This window comes from Anser brachyrhynchus (assembly GCF_964034855.1).
Source record: "Anser brachyrhynchus genome assembly, chromosome: 11".
Lineage (NCBI taxonomy): Eukaryota > Metazoa > Chordata > Aves > Anseriformes > Anatidae > Anser > Anser brachyrhynchus.
In genome coordinates this window covers 15,712,255-15,732,072 of record NC_137706.1, presented here as the reverse complement: position 1 = coordinate 15,732,072, position 19,818 = coordinate 15,712,255, and the positions used below count along the sequence as shown (strand labels likewise).

At 43.9% G+C, this 19,818-nt stretch overlaps 1 long non-coding RNA gene across 3 annotated transcripts in view; it reads right to left on the bottom strand.

Annotated features, from left to right (window-relative positions):
• The window catches only part of LOC308176265, a 49,759-nt gene that overhangs the window by 7,967 nt on the left and 21,974 nt on the right, over positions 1-19,818 (bottom strand). For all 3 annotated transcript variants that reach the window (XR_013938191.1, XR_013938192.1, XR_013938193.1), the window contains exons 2-3: positions 7,368-7,476; positions 58-5,974 (exon numbers count right to left, since the gene is read on the bottom strand). This is a non-coding gene — a long non-coding RNA (uncharacterized lncRNA). The remainder of the gene's footprint in view (positions 1-57; positions 5,975-7,367; positions 7,477-19,818) is intronic.

The following is a 19,818-nucleotide window of genomic DNA, read 5'->3' as shown; positions in this document are numbered from 1 at the left end:
TACTCATGTGGAGCGTAACATCTCAGACCTTCTCTCTATTATTTCAAAGGCACTCACATTTCAAAAGAGTGGGTTTTTTTCTCCTCATCACAGAGAAAACTGATGCTGTAGAACTGAAAACACAATTGTGGTGCATGCTGTGTGAGAAGCAGCCACTTGCTGCCTTGGAAACCTTGAAAAGACTTTGTCTCTGATTCCAGTTTCTCTTTCTCTCACCCTCTAATTATGTAAGCCCCACTCATTTGGATTTGGATTCAGCGTGCTTTTCTCCCTAGTATCCATTACACCATTAGTCGGTTGCAATGTCAGAAACGACCTGGTGGGAGGGTGAAAACCATCGCGGGCTGATTGAGGAAGCAGGGTGTTGTTCCTGGATGAGCCTTCCTGTAAGTGGGATACAATGGAAGAGATTCTCTGTGTCAGTTGTGGTGCCAGCGTGATGGCAACAGCCGCGCCGCCTGCTCAGCCATCGGGGTAGCTGAGCTGGTAATTTAGATGTAATTGGGCACCACTGAGTCTATTTAATGGGGCCCCTGATAAATAGCTCTCCTGCCTAATTGGTGCAGTTACCATAGAAGGGACTGGCCCAGAGTGCGGAGCAATACAGGCACCTTACTCCCACTGAAATCAATTATGCTGAAATCAATGAGAGTTAAACAGCTGAATAGCTTTAAAAATCTGGCCCTCGGTGCACCCCAGAGCTATAATTTATCAAAACACCAAATAAATGGCATGCCTAGTTGATTTCAATGGGTGTGATAGGTTTATGGGAGTTATTACTGGGAAGCCCTCAGCTTTTAATAGATATTCCATGTTATTTCTCCAGAATCTAAGTCTGTTGATGCACAAGTGCAATGAAAATGTGCTTGGGTCTGATTCTGCTATCAGGGTGGGGTACAGCATATCTTGATTTAGGCCGCGAGGAGGGAGGGGATACTGGATTAGACAGACCTCTACTCTCATCCCACGCAGTTCTTAGCAGGATGATTGCTTTGAGGCAAAATTCCGAGGTCCTTGCCTCATCAAAGCTCACCTGAACATCACTGGGCACAAAACCAGCAGTGACATTGAGGATGGAGCCTTTTCCATACACTGCAGTGTTGTAAAATCATCTGCACGCAAAAATGGGAGACTACCGTGAGTGCTCTAGTTTTCGGAAGAGAAAGATTATCCAATTAGGGTGAACTGGTGCTTGCTGGCATGATCTTATTGCTCTGTTACAGCTGCTAAGCAGAGTGAATTATATTTTTATAAATGTTGTACAGTGCTTCAATGCTTTGCGTGTTATTGTGTGTCTCGTTAGCATCAGATACTAAACCATGCCTCAGTCCCTGCATCCCTGAGAAACAGAGTCACATCAAGACTGGTACTGACCAGGTATTTGCTTCCACAGGGGTCGGCGTTTAGAAGTGCCCTGTAGTTAACGGTGTACTAGTGAATGACTGATTTATGTCCCACTGTAGGAATACGTGGTTCAGTTTGGTAGTTCAATCACAACACATTTAGGTCAAACTTTCTACCTACTCTTCTATTTCCTCTTGCCCATTGATCCTTTGACTTCAGAGTCTTTGCAGAGGCGTGAGTTGAAAAGAGATCAGAAATTCTTTTTCTTGACGTGAAGGTTGAGGTGGCAATATGCTGGATGGCCTCGGAAGATAAATGGCCAAACTCTGCCTTGCTGCAATGTCCCTAGGAATCCCAGCACCTTCAGGATCACAGCAGGGTCATTTACGGGCTCTGATGGATGAACTGAATTTGCTCATTTATCAGAGCATTTTCATGATGCCTCATAACCTGCTAAACCAGATGTCAAGTATCAGTCTTTTAGAGAGTGACACATAATCTCAATGCTGAGATGACTTCATGTTGCTAATTGGGCTGCTGATGTGGTGTCAAAGACATCAGGTTCTGGCACCCATACTTGATGACAATATGAAAACTCTGTGGTGATCTACATACTGGCTCGGTGACTGACTTTATTCTTTCCTGCTCAGAATAGCAGTATTTCCTCACCCCTCCAGTGAATGACATGTTTCTCACATTTTTGTGGCGCAGCTTGGTCAAAAGGCTTGAAGGTGTGAAAGAAAAGTAGCAACAAAAAGTTGCATCACTCCTTCCCAACATAACTCATGCTGGCACTGTTTATATTGTCCTTGTTAAACACGCCAGCGTGCTCTTGAGTTTGCCGTGCTGAGTGGCAAAATTTGCTTGCAGCTGTGCTGCCAAGGGTAAGCCAGTCTTTTTCTCTGCTCATGACACCCAAGTGTCTCCACTCAGCAGCCAGTTGGTTTAGCCCCAGCCTTGAGCCAGGCAGCAGGCAATAAGGTGGCAGTGTAGTTAACACTGGAAACCTGCTCAAATGTGAGCTTAAGCCCTAGCTGCAACAGCATGGATGTGTCTTACTGTCCCTGAAATACTGCATTCGACTGAAGGCAGCTAAAATGCAAGTAGGTTCTAGTATCGGAACATTTCATTCCACGTCAGGAGAGATACAAGGCCTTGGGAAAAGCCGTGAGATGCCTCTTGGTCCTTTGGTGTCTTTGGAAATAGGGCCTTGAGTTCCTGCTTAAAATCTACCACTGAAATCCCCAGTTTGGTGCAACTGATATATAGCTGCCTCCAAGGGCTGAGCTCAAGGTTCGGGTAGATTTGCTTTCTCGAGGATGCCTGGAAGGGGCACATTTGAAATGACAGTTGTGTATGTTTGGTCATGCATACTTTTCTTTCTTTCCTTCTCCACCATAACTTTCTTAATGTTTCCTTGAGGCAGCAGGCGTGCTCTTCAATATGGTCTGATCTGCTATTCCATGAGCTAATCTATGCCACGTGGATCCAGTGGCAGCAATGGAGCGGTATCCATCAATATCTTGTCTACTTACGATATAACACATCCACAAAATTCCTTCAAGTCCTCCCCACCTCTACTCACTTCAGGCCCCAAGTATTGCTTTCTGTCTTCTTTTTTTCTTTGCTTCTGAAGTGATGTGTTTCTGTCACTGGGAAACATTTTTGTAAATTTCTGTGTTTCTTAGAATGACCTTGCTGGCATTTTGACCACAGTATGTGAGAGACCTGAAATGCTTGCAACCTAGCAAATATGAATTTAATAAATATGTAAATCAATCTATGTTTATTTATAGCCTGGCAGAACTCAAAGGTCCAGATTCTAGCCAAAAACACTCTGCTATCTATCATTTCAAGTGGCTTAACACTTCTGTATCTCGAACACCAGGAGATCAACACTGATAAAAAGAATATTTAAAAAAAAAACACCACCACCAACAAAAAGCAATTAAATTACCTATCATTTCCTCCTGTGTAGGTACTGAGTATAAGCTATGACTTGCATAACTCATAGGGGCTCAATTTTCAGAGGTACCATTGCCCTGTGGAAATCAGCAGGAGCTCAGCATATTGCTCAGCTTTCTCTTCGTATTATTTCTTAAACACTAAATAAACGTAAGAAAACTATATAGTCGTGGGTAGAGACTCAGTGTTTCTGCAATGTTCAAATGTCATTCAGATTTTCTACCTCTGCCAACATGAAGTTTTTTTCCCAGTCAAAACGTCAAAGCTGAAATTTTGAGGAAGCTCCTGTCCAACAATGTGCTGTAGGTTTGGCACTGTCAAGATGTTTAAGGGCATATGCATATTGTCTTGATTTAATTTATGGCATGACCTAGTTTTATCAAACTAATTATGGACTCTGTTGGTTTACATTTTCCCTTACTTAATTTAAGATTAAATCACTAGGTAACTGATTTATGCTGGAGTATGAAAACACAATTTTAAAGAAGCAAAAGTGGCTTGACGTGATAGGAAAGAGCACTTCAACTTATAACTGGTTTAGTTACACTAGCAAATTTGTGCATAGACTAATCTTAGGAAGTTTAAAGGCCATTCCTTTCTGGAAACCATTCACCAGTGATGAAGGAAGAAAGTTGCCCTCCTCTCATGTTCTGAATGTTCTTATGAGGTGTTAATGAAGCATTTCATCCTTTAATGGGACCACTGGGATTGCAGTTGTCTATATTTTACTTTAATTGTTGTTCATTTTCCAGGGATCAATACTTAGTTCCTAGAAAAGATGCAAAAAATTCCAGTAATGTAAGGCAGAGAATTACTATGCACCTCACCGATTAATATGTAGGTAATGAAATCTACTCCACAGTGTGAGCCAATTTAAAATTCTCTACAACATTGATCTTCCTTTTCCAGATGCAGAGGGGAAAAAAAATCATGTTGTGTAGCATAAACTGTCAAGATAGAGCAGAGCCCCGGCAGCTTATCACATACGTGTTTTGGACTCAATCAGTCGTTTAACAGCACAGCTTCAGTGGTGCTTTGGGTGAGATAAAAGAGCCAGCACATGGGGCAGAGAGGCCACCAGTATCACAGAAACTGATGCCAGGGTTTGTTGCCACCAACGCTGCTTGATGCTCTCAAGAAGAGACCTTGCATTTAATACAAGCAGCAAAGACTTTTCTGTCATCGGTTTTATGTCCAGTTGCCACTGCTTGAGGGCTTGGCATGAACAAAGGCTGCGGGATTTAAGCACTTCAGAGTGCACTTGCTGCACATTTTTGAAATGCTTGCATATCTTCTGAGCTGTGGTAGTCTGGTTTTATTTGACTAGGTATCTTCAAGTAAAAGAGGCTGCCATAGGAGATTTTAACCTGTATCAGGAATGACTGGGACTGCGTTTGAGCAGAAAACACAGAGTGCTTTGGTTAAAGGCAAGATTTCAATGTGTGTGATTGTTTTCCATGCAAAACTGTACAGTTCACAGAGCCAGATGATAGTGATGGACCTGGTCTGGGAACAGGAATAAGATGCTTTTTCTTTCCTACCTCAAACCATCTGAAGAAGGAGCTGTTCTTAGCTGCTGTGTAAAGCGTAGTAGTGCAGGCTGGAAATTTTCAGATTGATTTTTTTTTCCATCAGAAATTTGCAAATTCAGTGAAAAAGCATTTCCCCCATTTGCTGGAATTCCTGTGCAAATCCACCAGGTCTCTGAAGCAACCTTCCTTACCGTGTTTAAACCCTGCCTGGTTTTCTGCTGGGCTGGCGCCTCAGGAGGCCTTCTGGCAGCCCTGGTAATGCTTTGCTTGGCAGCTGCTCTATTTTAGAACAGTTTTTATTAAAAAGAATGGCACATACCCCAGAATGAGAATTTCGTTTTATAAAGTATGGAACTGCACTGATGTGGTGGCTGTGTTTCCATAGCTTCCACAGTGTGGTTGCTAAATGTCTTTGTAGAGATTCTCCCCAAATCACTGGGAGATTTCAGTCAGACACATGATTTTCATGCATCATTTGTTGTTAACAACAATTGTTTGATTATAGCTGAGAATGTGCTGGATACTGCTCCACGTACACAAAACAGAAGCACTTGTGAGGTGTGAAGTGAAGGTATAGATCGTATTGAGCGTTCCTGCCAAGCTGAGCTTGGTGACAAGCCATAATTCAGGAGAGAGGCAAGAGAGAGCCTCAAGTCTTCGCCTGGACCAAAGCAGGTGCTGAATGGAGGGGCAGATCTGTGAATTGTGATCATGAAGGCACATCGGTTTGAGCAGAGTCCAGGGTATAAAAGTCAGAAGGGAGAAGGCCTAAGACAGGGTCAATAAGATCCCATTCCAACCTTCTCCCTAAAATGCAGGAGTGCCACCCCAGCCAAAGCTCTGCATCATTTCTTCTCTCTATTGCTTCCAGCCAAGTAAACTCTGCTCCTGCTTTTTCACAGTCTATATGCGGTACAGCATCTCTTGCAGGCCAGAAACGGTTTCTCATTGTTGCTTGTGAAAATCAGATGATTTGTGCCCCATTGTAATGGAAATAGCGAAGCGCTCACGGTGCTCCTGTAGCCATCTGAGCCTGAGAGGAGAGCTGAAAACTTCCCCTGACATTGCCAAAAAACTCGCTGTATTTCCTCTGCTAAGTGATGCTATGGACAGAAGCCCCAAGACCGTTCTCCCTGTCAGTTCCAGAAACAGGCATTTCAGGGAGATGCAATTAATCTCTTGTGATTACATTTTTTTTTTTTTCCTAACGACTAATTGCAAGGCAATCAGGCTGAGGGGAGGGAGAGCAGGGTGGCAGCACAGGTGGCGGTGACAAAGGGGACTGTCAGCCCCGACGCCTGGCAGAGTTAAGCTGGTGCTACATCACCTGTGAGTTTCAGTTACCAGAGCACTATATTTTGATACAGGGTAATTATGTTTCCACCTCGCTTTTTGTCCCTTTCATTTGTTGCTGCCACTGAATTTCAGGCATTGTGTGTCACGGTAGAGAAAGACTTGAGAAATCCATTAAAAGCTTCCACAAAGAGAGCAATTTTTCAGACAAATACGCAAAGAAGGAACCCGTCCCCTCCAGTGATTAATACCAGTACCTATTCATCAAGCCAGGTGCCAGACTTTGTGGTAGGAGAGGAGCATTAGGGGCTGTGATGAGTAAGGCCTTCTAGGCCTAAGCCTAGAAACTAAATACATCAGCAAATGCACAGGCAGCTAGCAGAAATACAACATTACTTTTAGTCCCTGTATTATTAAAACCCCTATTTTCACTAGCAGGCTGCAGTTGCCAAACCATCGTCAATCTGTCCACGGAGCCAGCTCCTTAAGCACCGCCGGGACAGCTCTGACCCTTCGGGTTATTGAAATCTCACCCTCAGGGAGATTCACATCTCTGTGTCTGCGTGGGAGTTTTGGCTGAGAGCACCTGAGGTCTTCAGTCAGCCAGAAGGGTAACCAAGCTATGATCACACCCAGCTATAGATCAGGTACTGCCGGTGAATAGTTAATCCGCTGGTTGATGTGCAGAAGAGAGATCAGGAGTTCGTCGTGCTCACAGCTGCCTTGGCAGCTGAGGCTGTGGTTTTCACGGGGATTTGCGTGCCATCGGCAGCACAGTGACCCCCCAGTATTCAAGCAGAAATCCCCCTCCCTAAAACATCATTTCTCATCTCCTTCTACCGAACTTAATTTCGCATTGCACGAAGTGATGCCCCAGATTTCCAACACAGAGAGCTTCTGTTAGGTCAGAGCTCTGTAATATTTTATCACAGGAGCTGGAGAATAAACTTCTTGACTGTGGCTTGGGTGAGTGATCTCTTCTAGGAAACACTTTGAGTACGTGTGCTGTGGGGTTTTCCTCCTTGCAGCCTCCTTCCCAGAGAAGGGAGCCGTGGGGAATGAAGCAGCTCTGGCATTCTGCCAGCCTCTGCTCCTGAGCCTCCTGCTCTGATCCCACATAAGCCAAATTCTCCTTGAAGTTGCACTTGGGTAATTCTATTGAAATCAATATGATTTTTACAGTGTGATCAAGAAGAAAACTTGTAATACAAGTTTTTTTTAAGATATACTTACTTTATTCTCTCTCTCTTTTTTTTCTGGCTAAAGACATATTTAGAACATTCTCCTTCCTTCTTGCTCTCTTGCGCGTACACTTTTTGAAAAATTCCATTCCTGGAAGTGTCTGTAAAAAAAGGCAAAAAGAAACAAGTTGACTTTTTTCTTTTCTTTTTCTTTCCCTAAGAGCTCTCCTCTGCTGAAGGGCCTGCAACAAGTGATGAGAGAACGTAGGAATCTGATTCTGCCTTTAGACACATGTAATTCTAAGGTAAAGGTATGGGTGCCCTTAAGATGTCAACCTAAAAGTGAATGCCATTTCTATCAGAGTGATGAAGGGAATATAAACCATTCCCTAGTGATGGAAAACTAAGTTACAGAGAAATGAAACAATACACCCCTAGTCACACACACACAGCCACAGAGCATTTTGAGCACCAAGCCATGGATTAGCACATTGACCACTGGCAAATCCTTCCTTTTGGTTAGTCTGCTGCTAATAGGAGTAAGCCAAAATACTGGTTTCCATCCAGAAGCCTCTGGGGAGCCAGTGTTAATCTCGGGCTAAACTGCCGTATTTGATCTCTCACTGCAAAGATGTGTTTTGACATCATGTAGACACAAAATATCTCACCAGCATCTATCCTCACGAGTGAAAGTATCCACTAATGGAAACTCCATCTCAGTCCAGAGACAGAAAATAATCCAGCTGTGGATCAGTCTTCCTAAAGCCCAGAACAATCTCATTCTGTGTTTTTCTGCCAGATGAAGATACCTTGTGTAGAAAGGATGTCCACGTTACAGCCCAGCATGGACCAGCGCCCCCCAGTAGTTTCTGTTTAGTTGATTTAGACATCGGTAGCATTATAAGTGACAGCAGCAGGAAATTCAGCAAGCTCTCGTAATCTAAATTCTCATACAGGACCCTGCATGGGTTTGCTGAAGCTCATAACATGGAAATCACACTTTTATCAGAGCCTAGGATAAATAAGCATGGTAGCACAAAAAATAAGGTAGTTACTTGTGAAACAAAACAGCAAGGAACAGGGGAGTTCTGCACCCCCATTACATTCCTGTATTCTTTAGATAATTTCTCTTTTTTATTGTTAATTTTATTTCAGAGTTTTACAGCTCTCTAAGTGCACAATATTGAACATATAATGGTTCATTTAATTTAGAATAAAATCTATAATCCACTGACATGTAACCAAGTCTCGGAACTATCTTCCTGCAGCAAGTCAATCTTTCTTTGCTGTCTGGTGTTTAAGAGCTACACACCACAAGTAATCACCAGCCTTCTTGACTGTTACTCTTAATGGAAAAAGGAAGGACTTGGGAAGATACTGCTTGCAGGAAGAGCAAACTCCATCACTTTCCTTAAAATGTAGTGTAAGCGTCTTTCTCTTTCCTTACAATGTTGCTTTAATGTCTTTCTTTTACTTCCCAAAATTAATCTGCCTCTAAAAAGCAAGTTTTTTTAAAAAGGAGTAGAGGGTATTTCTCCATAGCCTGACCTCAACTTGGCACTGAGTTTTAACAAAGTAAAATACAGAGTAGAAAGCTCATTTTTATTCATGTTTATCCTCTCTTGACAGATTATAGTGGGGCATATATTTTGCAGCTGAGACACCTCAGGCTTTAACTTGAGACTTCTCTCCCTAAGAAAGTTTAAAAGTCTCCATTGTTTTCTGCCTGGTTCTTCCATGGACACAACTCTTCATAGTCCTCATTCTTTATCAGTGAAATTGGCTCAAGAAAACAAGAGGATATTGAGGTTCTACAGTCAAGTGCTCAACATGTAAGATACGCACTGAATTCAGTTTGTCTAACCAATCTTAATTCATATCCATATGAATTTTGAACACAAAAACCCACATTGTTCCCCCCTACAGGCTCTGATCTGAAGGGGGTCTTATGAGGAAAATCATTCAGCAGCTTCACTATAAATATCGCCTCTAATTCTACCTGTAATGAGAGTATCATTGTTCTCCAGATAAAATGCTACGGTGTCTTTGTGAAGCATTAGATATGAGCTATCATTACTGCGTAGACATAGAGTGTTATTAGTGTATCAGAGCATGTTTCTTGTTCTATCATCTGTAACTTTCTATTCAATATTTCACCGGATCTCCAGGGAGGGTCCCTTTTCAGGCTGTGATTCAGACTCCACGCCAGCAGAGCACAGCTAACTGGGAGATGACAAATGTTTGCTGTTGGACCGCTGAAGATGGTTGTGATTCTGGATCCCAGCTGTCTTCTAGGATGACCAATATATTTTGGCTGAATGACATAATTAAATGCACGACTAAAATTCTCCTCACACAGCCTCTATTCTGTCCCCACGCAACCACAGATCTCTGAACTTTTCTTGCACTGTGCTGTTGAAAAGTTAGCTATTTTCTTCCCTTAGGAAGGATGAAGTTGAGTAAACTGAACTTTTGCCTCTTTCAGAGATCACAAAGAGGATCTGTCCTTCAAAATACTGGTGGACATTTCCTAACAGGCAGGTGTTTTCCTGCGACATCCTTATATCATGCTTCCCACCAGCCAGGTACGCACTGGGGGTCTTCCTTGGATATCACTAGGCAAACTTCAGATAACGAAGCTGCTTGAGATGACCTTGTGAACAGTTTACAGGAAAAAAAATCCATTAATTTATTTTGGTTAGAGCGATTATACAAGCTTATGCACTTATTTTGCCTCACAGAATCTTTTCAAGCACCATTAGTTTTCATCTAACAGGAGGCACATTTCTACCTGCACATGAAAACCCCTCCCAGCTGCACCAAAGCCTTCACAAACCATAACTGACCTCACCTAGTACTCTCTACCCACGTCCAACATTTCTGCTGATTGCCAGCTCCTCACCCCTTTTCATTACTCCTCCAGAGCACTACCTCCGTGGTGCTGCAGAGCTGATGCTCTGGGGGCCAGCAGATGCTGTAGGGTGATTGCAATGGTGAGGCTTTGAGCTTCCCAGCATGGCAGCCTGAAGGGGGCTCAGCTGAAAGTCCCCTGTGACCACACAACGCGAGCACCCTGCAGATTGCTCCCTTCCTGGTGATAAGCAAAAAGCCATGAGAGCAGAGCTCAGGTCCCCAGAGCTGCAACCTTCCTTCTCCCTGTGAAAGTCGCTGCCCAGTTCTTACCATCAGGTGGACTTTGATGGCCTTGCACCTCCCTTCTGGCAAAAAAAATAAAATAAAATATGCATAATATACAAACCCCCTACACCAGCATTTTGAGAACATTTTCCAATAAAATAAATCAAATAAAAATAGAGGGAAATTTCCAAGTGATAAAATTGGCCCAGCCCGTCAGTGCTGCTGTACTAAAACAATCAGTCATACCTGGAAGCTAAGCTCCCATGAAAGGCAATTGCATCTTTGTGTTGGTAATGCTTTTTGTCATTGCAGTATGTCTTTAAGGTACCTCCAGCCCAAGTACGGCTAGTTTAACATAATCTTTTCTGATTAGCAAATAGGAATTTTAACTGTAGTCAAAAGGGCTTGACAGTGTTGCTTTCGTCTTTGTACCATCCACACTGAGGATTTTAAGCAGAAAAATATGAAGAACAATGCATCAGCTGGTTTATATTGTTGCAAAGAGTTCAAAAAAACAACCCCACTACCACTTTCTGATGACACCGTCATTAAATCCCTCTACCCTGGAGCATGATTAGTGCACACACGGACAAGACAACACTCAGGATAACAAAGTGAACTAGCAATAGCTACTCTTTGAGTAATTCCGAGTCATCCCTGATTATGTGGTGCATGATCAAGGAAGGAAACAAGCAAAGCCAAGCTGATTTACGCTCCAGATGCAACATACTCTGCCAAATTCAGGCTAGCGTGACTCCATTGTCCTCAGAACTGACTACAGTGGCTCTACATCAAGGAAGAATTTGGATTAGCGTGTGTTGAGGAATTAGCATCTGCCAAAACGAAACAAAGCAAACAGTGGGAAAGGCATTATTTGGATTCATTTTGTGATGTGACGTTTTGTAAGTTCCCTTGGAAACAGTTTGGTGTTTGACATCTGATGCTTTCTAAATACATTGCTGTGTTTGTAGCATTTTTGAAGGAGAACCTGTAATCATCACGACCTCTTTAATGCACCACAATGAAAGCTGACTGTACCAATAAATCATAACTCATCTTATTCTATTCTCATTGATTTTGGTGGAACAAGGACTCAGCCCAAAGGAATAAAACCATGTGAATATTTGGTTAGCTTCCTATCACCTCTTTCTCAGTTCATTACTGCTTTGCTTTCTGCTCTGATGACTGGTCATGAAAGGCAATTTAGTAAATAAATCTGGTGAAGGAATCGTGTTCTCGTTATATGTGAGAAAACTGTTTGTGTTTCATCTGCAAGGAGATTAGTAGGGTGTTAAATCCTACAAAATATGTAAACAATATGATACTGGGTTTGTCCCCGATTGGTTGAGAATAATCCAGAATTTTTGACTTTCAGGAACAGATATTTCTAGCTATGTTAAAATATACTTGCTGGGAGATTATACATGTATGTAGTGGTCCAGGGGCATAGACCATGAAATGGCAAAACTTCTCCTCATATTAACTTCTCCTGGACTCTCTTTACACTGACCTTGCAGTCCACATCACAGCTCTATAGTCTCAAATACTTCATGGAGCTGGGGATAAAATATCAGGGTGCAATAGGAGAATTTGCTTGCAAAATGATTTTCACAGCAGTGAGGTGCAAGACAGCTGGCTGAACAAAAAGTGATGGCTGCCACAATGAACTAACTTTAGTTTCCCCCACATTTCGCTTTTTCAGTTTACTGGACTTAATGCTCAGGCTGAGAAAGATGGATTATTGGAAAATAGGCTCTGGCAACCAATAAGGATACTGAATGCATTTGATTAGGTTTCTATTTAAGGGGGCACATTCTCTGGGAAATCGAGTCTCACTCCTAGCTAGAGACTAGGATACCAGCTTATCAGATGGGGGGTAAAGGAGGATAGGTAACATTTCAATGAATCAACTGCTAGTGGTACAATGACCCCTGAATTTAAGGAAATAATTCCTCCATCTAGCTTAGATTTGAAAATGGAGAAGACTTGACTCACAAGGTACCAGCAAAGTAAATCTCATTTTGGTTTTAATTGGGAAGCAGCAAGGAGAAAACTGATCGTCCTGCGGCTGTCGGTGCAACCTCGCTACCCAAATCAGGATGACTTTGGACATTGGCATGAAACAGCACCGCCAGCACCAGCTGTATGCAAACCTGCAGCTCCTGGTGGGGAAGGAGAGAGGAGGTACCTGGGACTTCTGTCCAGACATCGCTTTGAAAATTTACCACCCAAGTGCTACCTTAAATCTATAATGCAGTAATGGTGTTGAGCAAGGCAGGGACATTAAAGCACTGGCTTAAAGCTTGGATTGCCGTAATGCTATTAAATAGGACGATTGCAAATCTAGCACTTGGTCTTGATTAATTATGTGAGAAGGATATGCTGGACTGACCAGCACTGTCATAGGCAAATTGCTTATTAAAAAGGTTATGCTCTTTTCTTTCCCATCCTAAATACCTCCTAAATGCTCCATCAGCTCCATTTGAATGGAAAGAGGGGACGTCATTGAGGTCACCTGCAGGTAAGTTGTCCTGGGGGAATATCTGCAGGCTTTCCTCTATTCCCAACCATGCCAGGGCAGCAGAAACTATCTTCTCTATGGGGATTGCTAAGCAAAAGGCAATCCCTTTCTACCAAGCAATGCTTTATATTCTTAAGTTGCACTTATTTTACAAGGTGAGGAGCAGGTACCTACAGTGCTGGATTGTGTCAGAGAGGATGAGGGGTAAGGCATGCTTTGCTGAGCATTCCCGAACACAGGCTTTTGTCTTTTGCTGCTGGCTCTCCAGCAGCAAATCCTTCTACTGTAAGATGGGAAGTGAAGGGTATCAAAGGCTGCAGAAGCATGGAGCTTATCCGCAACTGTTTCTGGCATCTCTGCCATTAGAGATGTGGAAGGAGAAGGAAACCAGCCTCACGTTCAATCCACGCTGCTGGACAAACACATTTTTCTTTTTCTATTCTCATTCTGCCACCCCTCCTCCCGTGAAGTTTGCCTGCAGAGAGGATGCCAATATTCTTAGATGCTGTTTTCACAAAATAGAGCAGAGCTGCTAAAATGTTTCGACTAGTTAGAAAAACATATTTTCCTGAGAAATGCAGTTAAGATTTGTTTGAAGCTTCTGAGAAGCTTAATGAACCATGGCAATGCCTGTAGCTTTTTCACATTTGAAAACTTTTGTTGCTAATTAACTTCATTAATAGTAGTTAGAGGCACATTGGCCAATATTTACTAAGAGCTGGCATTACTGCAAAGTAACGATGGACTTAGTGGCTAAGTTAATGGATTCCCTACAGAAACCTCAACCAGAGTTGAACTTCTTTGTGGCCAAATCGTTTCTCCTTTAAAAACGAAACCCAAAAAACCCTCATTGACGCTGTTGTTTAAATAGCCACGAGATGCTAAATGAATAGAAGGAACTTCCTAACCCTGCTGTGGCTGTTATTGATAGCAGCGTTCCCACAATGAACTCGCAGCAGGATCACGCCCTCGAGCCAAACGCGGCTGCACGAGAGCAGCTCTGACTTGCAGAGTCTGGGAGCTCAGGGGAAGGCTCTACAGAGGCATCTGCTCCCAAATGAGCCCAGCTCGGCTTGGTGGCACCCAGGGACATGGCTGGGGAAGGTGGCGTGGCTCTGGGTGCCTGGCCTGTTTTGGTCTGCCTGGATGACTTCAGTCTGGCAAAATTGGTGACAACTCAGCATCCCTTGGGTAGCCATGGGGTACATCCCCTGTGCACAGCAGGGTAGTGGTTCTTCGCGAGATCACCCTACCAAAAAATGCTTTCTCCTCAGGTGAGGAGGAGTTACATTGACTCCTCCGTCCCCTACAGTTATGCCCTCTGGAAATGCAAGGCTCTTTCAATGGCAAAGCAAGGTCAAGTCCATCTAACTGGACATCGCTGCCCCGATGAACTGATCTGCAAAACTGCTGTTATCATTACCAAACAAGCAGCTGGAACTAGTTCTTCCCCAGATTTTCACACATTTCTCCTCCTTATTCTCTTCCTTTGTCATCTTTTACCTCTTTCTTAACCCCTCTTATTTACAGTATATCCTTCAGGGGACACTGTTGAGCTATCCACTATGAATCTAAAATATGAACATCGAGGTTGGTATATATATGAAAATAGATGAGTCTCTTTAACTTAGACTTCTAGTCAGTCTCTCCAGATTGTGTTCTACAAAGAGACTTCTACTGAGCAGAATAATGTTTAAACTAAATTTTCTTTTTAATGTCACATGAGCATTTCTGTTGGTCTGATGGTTCTCAGATGCTTCTTTCCAGCCCTTTTGGCTTTTATTCCACTGACAGGATTTCAGGATGCTCTGGCAACTGCTGAAAAAAATAGCTGAAGGCCCCTGGGATATGAATTTTCTCCTTCAGCTTTTGCTGCAATTCTTCTCTTTTTTGACATGAGAATGCAAAACCACGAGGGACTGCTGAGACAGCGAGGGCATCTAGAAGAGGAGGAATAGCTTAGTAGGCAATTGCTACAGGAGCAAGGAGGTCTGTTAAAGCTTCCTTATCACCATGCCATTATCCACAACTCCAAGTTCTCTCCGCTCTTATACGAGAAATGTATCCCTTAGTAGCTTACATTGTGGATTGCTGAATTTCTGTTGAGAATTAATGTTTTTGCTCTTTTGTTGTCCATGAGAGTAGGATATAGGAGAAAGCTAGAAAGAATCCTTATTTGATGCCCTGGTTTGGGGGCATTGCTGAGGGTCCCCGTGTGCTGGGTGTAGGTTGGGCTCAGCCCCTACAGTTAGCCACGCACTGTTCCTGAAAGTCTTAAATAAAACCAACCCAGTGAAATTTTTTTGGGAAAAAAATCCACAGAGATAAAAAATGAATGAGAAAGACATGAAAAAGAGCAACTAAGCCTTAAGGGGATATATCTAGCAGGAAGCAAGGGAATAAGCAACCAAGGGAGGATGCACACCCTCCCACGCTGGAGATGTTAGAGAATGTTTTGCTGGAGCAGCTTTCACAAAGCTGAGGTCCCCCAGTACGCTGCTGCCTATCACTGTGGCTGGGATCATATTCGAGGTCTCCATGAAAAACAGGATAGGCTTGTGCACAAAAGGAAGGAAGGATCTCCAGAGAGCAGCATTCCTCCCAGGTTTTCATGGGGTACAAAAACCCCTCATTACTTTTTTTGTTCTGAAAAAAGTGTATGATTTTTTCTTGAATGTGGGGGCCTCAGGGGTAAGTGTCTAATACCTTAATAGCTTAACAGCCAAGATTCATGCTGATACTTTCTTAGACAAGAATGGAAAGATCAGTATTAAACATGGCTTTAAATTATAAAGAAGGTATATGGGAGGCCGACAGGAACTTAGGAAATGACAGTGCTTTTATGTAATGTATCAAAATGAGTGAAAAAGCATCCCTGTGCAAGGACCAGAAGGAAAAAAACAACACTTGAATTGCCATCTCAGGGCCCAGGTCTTCTCCTGCCCTGTTAACAACAGCCAAACTCCTAGGAATGATTCTGCAAATACTTTGCACCCCAGCTCTCTTTGAGTCACTGACTTCAGGAGCCCAGCTCTGCCGTGAGCAGGATCATACCGCTGCTGTCAATAGGAAATGAAAAAGAGATGAGTTGCTGCAATTACAGGGGCTGGAAGAAATACACAACATACGCAGCAGCAAGATGTTTAGTGAACTCCTAAGGCATTTCCATCACTGGCCAACCTCTGTGGGCTGTAAATGGGTCTACGGCTTTGGGATGGTTTCACCATCTCTAAAGGTCTGCAGAGGTTTTATCCACTTCAGCTAAGCCTTCAGTGCCAAATCCTGGTGTCTTGTAAGTATCCATCAAAATCACCAGTGGTTTCAGTGGGTGCAGGATCAGGTCCCTTGGAGCACTTTAAGTAATTTAAACCACCCTAAATCCTTGAAGCAGCTTAAGTGATAAGCTACTTGTTCCAGGGTTTGCAGCCCGCAGACCTTGCCTGTAACCTGCTCAGGGCAGCTGGGCACATCCTTCACTGCCAGCACTCAGAGCTGTCTGCTCTGAAGTAGAGCCAAGGTGGTGAGCCTGTTGTCAAGCTCTCGAAGTGTTTTGCTTTTAGAGAAAGTGGGGCTTTGTGAGTTTTCACACACAGACAATAAGTTCCCAGCAGCCGAGGTGCTGTTCCCTCAGCTCCAGCAGGAGAGATGGTGCCAAAGGCTCTAGGACCAGACCCAGCTGCTGCTCACTGCTGTCCTCCCAACCAGCCTGGTGTCACCATAATCCCAGCAGGAGAGAGTCTGTCCATAGCAATGAGCCCCTCTATTTTCCATGGGAATCGTTGCTCTTGCCACACATCCTCCATCGTGTGGGAGGTGAGGAAGAACTGAACCCTGCAGGGACTCCTCGTGGCTCCTGGGGACTGATGGGCCCTGGTTAGCACTCATCTGGCTGAAAACGCCTACTTCCGAATTAAGTTTGACATCAAGTGAGTGGTGAAAGAGGACATCTCAGCAGCTGGTGGGAGAGAAGTACCGCCAGTCCGGGGGCAGAAGCAGCACTCGTGGGTCAGTGCTCCTCTTCTCTTGGGGGAAAGCATTGCTTCTCTCAAACCTAACTCAACATGATGTGACACCTCCCTCTTTTGTGCCAGGGCCTTTAAGGGAGCAGTAGCTCTTCCTGATGGGCCCAGGGACACTCAGAAGGAAGGAGAAGACAACTGATGCTCACTAGTAACAGAGACAGAACCACAGACCTTTCTGAAAGCTGATAAGCTTTGCTGCCTGCAGCTTAGAGAAAGGTAAGAATCAGAAATGTTGTCTTTTCCTCCAAGGCCTGTTAAAAAAAACAGGCACCACATGGACAAGAGCAGATTTCAATCTGCAGCTCTGCATTTCCAGCTGCTTTCAGAGTCCCAGCAGATCACCAAGTAGTGCTGGAGCAGAGCTGCTACAGATAAGTATCTTTAAAGGAAAAGGAGGGAGAGAAGGCAGTCAATTTTCACTGCTTTCTTTTTCCCATTTGCATAAGAGCACCTGTTTCACACTTGCATTTTCCATCTATTTTTTGCACATCTGCAAATCAAAGCAATTATGGCCAGTCCTAGTCAAGGGGATATTTTAGGGAACTTAAGTCTTGCAGAAATCAGGGTGGTTTGCTACTTAGCGTGTGATGGCAGAGACTAAGACATTGTCTGAGGCTTTAGCCAAGCTGTCTCCCTGGAGATGCCTGTCTCCCTTGTGCTGCAGGAGATTCATGTTCCTGCAGGAGCGTGGGAGGCTCTGATGGAGCCCAGATCACTTCTTAGTGAGCTCCATGAGCAGACATGGAGATATTGGGACTGCAGCTATGTTGGCCAGCCCAGCATGAAATCTTTACTGTGTGTGTCATTGCTGAGCACCATCTCAATATTTGTCCTCTAGTCCATCTATCCTCCCTGTTAGTCCAGGATCCTTTCTTCCTTGAAGCCACCAGAAGTTCTCCTTCCCATTTTGTGTACTCCTCCACCGCCTCTTTTCCCTCCTCAGTGTTCTCATCATCCTCTGCCTTTCCCAGCTTCCTGCCCTATTCTGTCCCCTCCTCATCCCACCTCTCTCAGCCTTCTGGTTGTCCCCAGATTAATGTCATAACCTCAGTGACAGCTGCAGGCCAGAGGCCAGGGCTCCAGGGGCCAAATCCTGCCAGCATATATGAGCTTTCACAACTTAACCTCTCCCTGCTTCTCCTTCCCCAATCTACAAGCAGAAGCTGAAAAAAAGTGGTACTGTGTGTATCATTAATTTGGCACCATATGAATGCAGGATGTGATCACCATTAACCTCTTCTGGAAGGAGTTGGACTGGCCAGATTTTCTGGTTGAGGCCAGTGCCTGTCCTTGGCTGTCACATTTGCCACAGAGATTTTTTCCCCCCTCCCAGTCTGTGGTGTGCTTGGCACCAGAGCTGCAAGCCATACAGTACTATTAGGGAATAAACAGTGCCAGTGAATGATTAAAACCCAGACAGAGCTGCTGGTATTGATTTTTTTTAAACTCTTTACAGAGTTGCACAGAGTTTTTTAATGGGCATTACAAGGATAAGCCAGGTCATCCATAGGGAGTCTTCAAAATACCACTCCGCAAGAATGCAAATAGAGAAGCTTTTGATTTGCAGAAAGTCTTCCAGGGACCTGTGCCCTGGGCTGCCGCTGCCAGCAGCAGTGGTAGGCACAAGGCACTGGCTCCAGGGGATGATTTCTGTAATTTCAACCTTATAACGAGTGCAAAACTGCTGCCATACTGGGGAGAAGCAGAGGGGCTGCAGAAACAGGCTGTGTAGACACTGATGGATATCAGTAATATTTAGTGGCCTTTTCCCTAGGGCATCTTGTGCTGAGGAGGCAGAGCCCTTCCTCCTCTCCTGCCCTGTTCCAGTCCCAGCATGACGAGCCTCCATGCCTATCCCTCTCCTTCTTCCCTGCCACTTTCTCACTTTGTCCTAATTCCACTTCTTATTAGCACTTCAGGACAGAAAGCATCCACTTGACCTTCCTTAACCAACGTAGCTACACCAGTGGAATTCATGCTGGAGCAGACAAGGAACATCACAGCACTTTACTAGCTTATGCTTTACTAGGGGTAGCCTCTCACTATTTAACCTCATAACCTTTCACAAGGTGATAACTTTCAGGTTGGTTTCGGGGGGCTCTTTAATCACCCCTGTGGTTCCCATAGCAGTTGTCTAAGCAGGGTGCCTCTTACCAGACTCTTGTCCCTAAAAACTAATACAAAAAAGACTCTGCATTCAGAAGTTCTCTGCTCAGAATAATTTACAAGTATTTTTGCATGCAGTGAGATAAAGAAACATTGCAGAAAAATGCCTAAGGTATATGTGGGAATTGGATCCCCAGTCCTTATTAAAAGTCAGCGCCTAAGAGTGGTTTGTCTTTGAAAAGCTCTCCATTTGATTTCAGGAGACAGAAGCGAATGGCTCCTCCTGCACAGAAATTCCTCAGTGAAGCCGCTCACCTTTGTGACTCAGGATTATTTGACTTAGGGACTTAAAAACAAAATCCCATTTTAACACTCAGTTACACACCTACAGGTCCAGCTTGGAAGAGCGCTCAGGAGGTGCCTCTGCACATGTAAATCTCTCATCCTGCACGGCCGTAGGAATTGAAAATTTAATGCACTGGAAAGCAGTGATCCCTGGGGTGTTGGATGTAATCTGGATGCCGCCCTTTGCTCTGATAAATAGTAAAAAAAAATAAGCTTCTTTGCAAGACTGAATATCTGAAAAGCAGGCCTAAAACCCAGACTGCAAGCAACGACAGTGAGAATTTAAGTTACGTGCATGTGGAGAGAACAGGAACAGCAGAGCAGCAAGCAGATGGGCTGCACAAGTCCCTGCCACCACATCGGAGCCCGCA